Genomic DNA, 7,786 nt, shown 5'->3' with positions numbered 1-7,786 from the left:
AATTTTTCTACATCTGTGAAGAATGATGTTGGTATTTTAATAGGGATTGCATTGAATCTGTAGATCACTTTGGGTAGTATAGACACCTTAACGATGTTGATTCTGCCGACCCACGAGCATGGTATGGTTTTCCACCTGTTTACGTCCTCAGCAATTTCCTTCCTCAATGTTTCATAGTTCTCCCTGTAGAGGTCTTTTACCTCCTTGGTTTGGGCAAGACATTCTTGTCAATGGAGCTGGATTACATTTATTAAACACGGTATGGGAAGTTCTCACTCTACATTATAAAAAGAACAGCTAGATATTGACTGTTACAGAAATGAAATAAGATGGAAAATTTTTAACAAATTGTTTAAACTATTTTCTTAAAGAGAATTCCTTATTCAGAGATCTTGAATAGTCTCCTGATCAGATAGTCATCCAGAAGCAATTCTTCACATAATTGATGAACTTGGCTTCCATTTGGGAAGAGAGCTTTGTCTATGCTTTCTTACAGTGTTGCTTCAGTGTGTTCTACAGAAGTAGGTCCTTTTGTGTTTAAGTTTTTTCCTGTTTTTTTTTTGAAGGATTCTTGACCTTTTGATCTTGGCATTAATGGTTTTGAATCTTTTTCATTCTGGTTTGATTTTTGTGCATTTTGGCTGGAATATCTCATGTATATTTCTTCACTGGACATTTTTCTTCAGTTTTCTTGACTTCAAAATCATTGTTATCATTTTCGTCATCATTGTCATCTTCATCAGCAGCAAATTTTACTTTTCTCTGCAGAAACTTGCTACCACCTCTAGGGGCAGGTGACTTTACAGATATTTTTAAGAATTTCACATTCTCCTCCTCTTCATCTGACTCTGTATCTTCCTCCACAGCCACTAAATGTTGTCCATTAATATTCACAGGCCCTGACCCACACTTCAACCATGAGACCAACGTTGATGTTACTTCAATGCCCCAGGGAAACAGTGGCTGTACAGACATTTTCGAAGTTGCCAGTATTACTTTCATTAGACTGCCTTTATAATTCACTACCTCTGCTTCAACTATGTGCAATCCATCCTTGGCAACAGCCCCTAATCTGACTGTTCTTAAAGATAAGTGGTGCTCATTTTCATCATTATCCACCTATAGGGATAATCTTTGTCAGTCTTCAGTTCACAGCCGAAGAGATGGCTCATGTCCATGTCCACATAACCTTCCATGGAGTGATGGCATACACTTAGGTGGGAGAGGTAGATGGAGACAAACAACTACTGCTCCACAGAATAGTCACACAGGATAGCATCACAACAAAGTCAAATATTTTAAATAGCTTCTTTTAACTTTCAAAAAAAAATGATCCTCTGTTTAAGGAAAAACAAAATATATTCATTCAAAGACCAATTTTCTTAGGAAGTTTAAGAATATGAAAGCAAGGGTGTGTGCTCAAGTACTTTATCAACTATAAAAAAGATTATTATCACCTCCTACAATGCCTTAATATGACTTGTTTTAACAACAAGATTTGCCATTAGTGTAATTTACTGCAAAGTAGTCTTTAGTGAAATATGTTAAGTAGGCAGTAAGGTGTGATTGTATGTGCTATTAGATACCACAAAGTACAGTGAGGAAAAACTTTTAACAGGGATTTTCAATGCCTGTAATTTATTTCACTCTCTAAATTCCCATTATAACTTCTCAAATATTATACATTGTCCAACCCACAGTAAAAGCTTCAAGTAGAGAACCTTTTGAAAGATAAAGAATGAGCCATCATCTGAATATTCCTGAAATAGAATAAGTAAGCTTGATTACGTGATGCATGTGATGCAGAAGAGACATTTATGTAGTAATTAATTTCGTTCCAGAACAAAATATTGTGCAGTAGAAATTCTACTGAATAGGAGTAGAACCTTGAAGATGTTTCTGACTCATTACATAAGTTAGAAGTAGCCTCAATTTCCTCCCTCTCAAAATGAAGGACCTGATTGGAAACCTAATGGAGAGCATTTCTGACTTTTGGTTCAGAGAACCTCAGCCCAACTCTCCGGGCTTCTGCTTCTCAACTTTGCATAGTGTATAGTTATAAATCCACAGAGCAATAAGATAGCTAATAACTTTCCTCAATCTTGCCTATTCTAAACTGGAAAACACTATACTAACTCGAAGATTTTGATCTGTTGATTAGAATGTGAATCACTGTTCACTAAAATCTCACATGTTTAAGAGTGTGTGCAGGGATCCCTGTCCCTACATTTCCTCTATCCTTTGAAACTAGAGCCATTTCATCTTTTCCTGTGTGTATAAAATCCCTTTGAGATCCATATATATGATGTACTTAAACATATTATAATAATGAAATGGTCCTTGCATTCTCCCATCCTAGCTGGCTGCTTAAAGAGATGTTCAAACCTTGAGCTACTCTAACCTAGTCTAGCACATTTTGAGGCCAGAAACCATCAGCAGCCAGAATCTGGAATTCCTTTGCTGCCTCCTGCCCTGAGAGGGTCTAATAAAGTTGAACACACCTATGCAATGAGTGGTACCTCGTGTCTACTTGCCTCATTTTACCTGTACTAAATTCGTATCATTGTACTCTTGCCCCATTTCCTGGACCCCACCTAATTTGATTGGGATCAGGAAAATCACCCTAAACATTTTCAGTCTCATCTTCTAAGGATGTAAACCTTATGGTTGCATCTCCAACCACTGGCTGGTATTTCACTTTCACCCAAATATCAACTTTCCTGCATTAACCAAACTCTTTTTCAGAATAAAACAATTCCCCCAGGCATTCTACTGCCTGAACACAATCCCTCTTGGTTATGCCAACAGCCTAAATGGTCCCAGGTATACTGAGCTTCCTCATAACACTGTGATTTGGCTTCCTGATCACCATCCTTGGGGACCCACTAAACTTAGTGATCTAAATTGAGCTCAAATCATTCCCAGTGTACCTACTAACTCATGGATGAAGATCCAGGATGTTTTACACCTAAATACACTTGAATTATGACATTTAGATTTGACATTGATACTGTTTACCTCGTTCCTACTTACTGGGTTTTTGCCATCTTCTTCCAAATCTAGACGTTGACCTTTTTCTTGGAAAGGTTTCTTTCTCTATGTACATTTGTGAATATCTTTATGACGTGGCTAGGTCAAATAGTAAACAAAAACTATTTTATTCCAAAGTCTTTCAATGTTCTAAATAAACTACTTAAATTTAGACAGTCTTTTCTTACTTAAATTTCTACTTATTTAAATGACTCGACTATTGTTGATATGGTAGAGATAATGGGTCTTATGTGACTTGTTAGGAACACTTATATTTAGAGTTATAAATGCTACTTTTTAAAAAAAATTTAACAGCTCTATGTAGGTGTAATTCACATACTACACAGTTAATTTTTCAAAGTGTATAATCCAGTGGTTTTTAGTATGTTCAGAGTTGTGAAACCAGCAACACGACAGAATTTTAGAACATTTTTGACACTCCAGGAAGAAATCCATGCTCATTAGCAGTTGCTCCCCACTCCCTACTCTCCTCAGCCCTGGAAACCATTAAACTACTTTATTTCTCTATTGTGGGCATTTTATATAAATTGAATCATACAATAAAAGTTATTTTATGAGTTTTCAAGTTTTCTTGGAAATTTAACATATCTAAAGGGTGATGAAAGTTGAATTCTTTTTTTTGGAGTGATCTGTAATATATATTTCATAAAAATGATACAAAATAACATATGTCATAGAATTGCATTGTCTATATATTAACTGTCATTTTTTAAAACAACAGATTTTCCACATTAAGCACATTTCCACATTTTCCGCATTTCCACATTCCACATTTTCCGCATTTTTGTTTAATAAACATGTATATCTAAATATTCTTCAATACCAACTTTGTTTATACTATATTTTCTTTTATTATACTTAACATTTTAATAATCAGATTAAAATCATTGGAAATGTAGTACTTTTAATGACTAAATATTTGCCTCACTAACGCTGTCATCTATGCCAACCACCTTCTTTATATATAATGTAAGAAATGCTTAATTAGAATAGTAAATATCTTTATAAAGCTGAAACATAATTAAGCATATTCAAAATTAAAATGTATACTTCTCAATGTAAATGAAATACATTAGATACTCAGTATGTTCCACTTTTATACAAATTAGGAATAAAATAGTTTGTATCAGAAGACTAAAACATGTTTCTGAAGTTAGAATGAAGAAACATTACCTTGAACCCAGAAAATTATAGCTGAAGAGAACCTACATTTTACTTAGATATGGCTTATTGGCTTATATTTTTAAATTCCTTTGTAACAACTTCTTTCTGTGATCTATCACAATTTTAGAACCTTTTGAGCCTGATGTCTTAGCAAAGGTTTAAACTCTGTCAATCATTCAACAGATTGGCCCTGCTTGAAAAAGCTTTAATAGAAAAGAAGTCATAAATCAAGAGAAAAACTCAAAGAAGATGCCCTTAAGGAATTACCTTATAGAAAGATAAATTATCCTAGCCCAGAAAGGGGAGTCTTAGCTTTGTTTTTCTGTTAGTTTGTGGGGTTTTTTTGTTGTTGTTGTTAAATAACTGAAGCTATATGTGTCCTGTTTTTCCTTTTCCAATATAACTAAAATACATTAAAATCCTACCAGACTATTTAAAATGAAATAATACTTCTACAAATAGGTTTTAGTGACAGGAATATCAATTCTTTTTGAAATAACATTTTTAGGGCATGTAGGAATACCTTCCTTGTCCTTGCAGCCCTTCTGAAACTAGGTAACAAATAGGTCAGCCCTCACCACTCATCCAACTGATTGGAGAACTGAAAAGTTCCCATCTTTTGCCTCAATCTCAGCTCTGCTTTTTCTTTTAATGTGTATCCTTAAAGAGATTTCTAAATCTCAGAATAAGGAGACTAGTCAGAACCTAATAAAAATTCAGTAGTTCATTATAGTGATTGCATTATTTTGGAATGGTATTCATGCTGCAATCAAATTCCCTAAACCTCTGTACTTTTCCATAGTACTTTCAGATATAGTGTCTTGTAGATATGTACATGATCTTGTTTCTTTTTAGTAGGGCAGATATCATTCCTACAATAATAAACCATGGTTCATCATATTCTTTAGTGGAATATATGACGGTGTGTTATAATCATCAAACAACAAAAACTTACTGAGTGCCTCCTGAGTGTCAGGATGTAACAAAGAGCATAACAGTCTGTTTTGCATCATCTTCAACCTCCAGGAACATTTGATGTGGGTGACCACTTCTCATAAAACTCCTCTTGTGTTTTTTGACAGTATACAATCTTAGTTTGTCTTCTACCTCTTCACATGCTCATAATCAGTCATTGTTGCTAGTTTCTCTTCCTGTACCAGATTTCTGAATGCTAGAATTCCCTATAAATTCCTGAATTGAGGGCTTCTCTTCTCTCTCTGCCAAATGATCCATTCATTCCCTTGGCCTTAAATACCATCAATATAGAATGATCCGTTTATACATGTTTTAGGTTTTTTCGAAAGTTAGAGCATAAGACTGAAATCATTGATGATCTAAATGGCCCTTGAGAATCCTTTGGGGAATAACCTCCTTAGAGAACAAGCAATCACTTTTTATTTCTCCAGAACTGACAGAGACTGCTGTTTCTTTGATAACCAAGTAAAATATCTGGCTTGCATTTAGGATCTATGCTATCATAAATACAACTCAATTCTTTACACATTATAATCTATAATTATAAGGATGCCTACACTATCGAGGGTAGATAGGGATGGAGATTGCTTAACCACCACTGGAACCACCTACACATGCCCACACTCATCTAGGGAGTATTCACAGTGAGATAAAGGGGAGAAATTGTTCAAACTATTTAAATTGGTGTGTGTGTGTGTGTTGCAATCTAACTATGCTTTATCTTCTTTCAAATTCCCAGATTCTTTGACACCTCCACCTGAACATTTCACAGCCACTTGAAATATAACATCCAAATCAGAACTCTGATTTTCCCCCTTGAGACAAGTTCCTGCTGCAGCCTTTACCATCTAGTAAATGCAACCTACTTTTAAAAGTCGCTTAGAGCCAGAAACTAAATGCTAATGCCTTGTTCTTTTCTCTGTTTGATTTTGAACTTATTAAAACCATTTACAAGTGCCACTATTTGCAACTTTAAAATGCATGTGGAATCTGTTCACACTTTTCCATCTGCACTTTTATCACCCCAATACAAGTGACAGAATCTCTCGTGTTGCCAGGTTGCTGGTCTTTCTGATTCTACTTTAATTGTCACTCACATTCTCATTCTCTTGTCCCCACCCAAACACAGACACATGAATTCACAATGAGTAATCTTTTTAACACATCAATCAGATTAGGTAAACACAAGGTCCTGCTTAAATGTCTTTAAAAATTTCCTTTTTTATTTCAAATAAAATACAAACTTTTTATCTTGAAGAGCACCTTCCACTATTTTAACCTCATCATTTGCTACTCTCCCACTTCTGACTCTCTCTATTTCTTTTAGTTTCAAGAATACTTCAAGTTCTTTACAATTTTGCAACTGTTCTCTATGTGTTGATAAATCTTTTTCTGACATTCTGTAAGTTTCTTTCTTTCTCATTCATTAGGATTAAATTTCATTGCTATCTCTAAAACGTCTTCATTGACTGCCCTGACATTCCTTTGCAAAGCACTCTATTTCTTTATTGTATCAACACTGGCTTGTAAGTAGTTTTATTGAAGTACAATTGACAAACAATGAATAATACATATTTAAATAGGTTTTGACCTACATGTACATCCATGAAACCATCACTAAAGCTAACATAATGAATATATCCATCACTGCTACAATATTGTTAGTAATCCCTCTATCCCACCCTTCTCTGCCCATGCCTCCTGTCTCCCCATCATTCCCATCCCCAGGCAACTACTGACCTATTTTCTGTCACTGTAGATCAGTTTGAATTTTCTAGATTTTTATGTAAATGGAATCCAATTCAAACACTTAAAATAGGAATTCCAAATGTGCATAAAACAAATATATTCTCTATTCTGAAGAGACTGAAAAGGAAAATACAAAAAACACAAACATAATTATAATTAAGGTGAAAAAGTAGTTGTGTAAGACAGGTATAAACGCTTGTGTATGGCTGCAGGGGAGGTAAAGGCCACATTTTGTTGGTAGAAGCAAAAAAGGCTTTGTGATGGGGGTAGCATCTGAACTCTGCCTTGAACAGGCGTTCACTTTTGACAGGTGGAGTTGGGAAGAGCTAGATGAGCTAGTTAAGGAGCTATTCCCTGCTGGTTAGAAACCACACCATGCAAAGAAATAATACGACCAATGAATGGCATGAAAGGGAAAATGTGAAATTTATGTGGGGAGCACTGAGTGATCTATGTTGAATAGAAGTTTTTGAGGCTGTTAAGGGAAACGATGCAGGTTTCCTATATTGCAGCTGGTGCTTGGATGGCCTTTTAAGTGAAGCAAAAGAATCAGGCTTAAAGCCTTAGGCACAAAAGCTAGGGAATCCAGTTCCAGTAAGATTTGGTGTCAATTATCGAAGAAGTCAACATGATCAGAAATATTCTCTTTGATGCTTGCTCTAGAATCTTGGGAACCGTGTTAACATGTTGACTGAAACTCTGGGATAATCAGTGATGAAGCTCAGTACTTATGTCTTTGCCATCACTCCCTTTCCAAGAAATTGCAATCCAGTTACCCTGGGGCTTGTTATATTCCCCCAGTTCGCAGATTTACTCTGTGTTTCTTAGTGATACTAGCTCACTTTCA

The 7,786-nt window shown here is 35.3% G+C and overlaps 1 pseudogene; it reads right to left on the bottom strand.

The window, feature by feature from the left end:
- Positions 1 to 277: 277 nt before the first annotated feature.
- On the bottom strand, positions 278 to 1,196 carry LOC105815867 (annotated as a pseudogene).
- Positions 1,197 to 7,786: the final 6,590 nt, after the last annotated feature.

Source organism: Propithecus coquereli, unplaced genomic scaffold (assembly GCF_000956105.1).
Source record: "Propithecus coquereli isolate 6110/MARCELLA unplaced genomic scaffold, Pcoq_1.0 Scaffold35, whole genome shotgun sequence".
Taxonomy (NCBI): Eukaryota; Metazoa; Chordata; class Mammalia; order Primates; family Indriidae; genus Propithecus; species Propithecus coquereli.
This window is presented reverse-complemented; position numbering and strand designations above follow the sequence as displayed.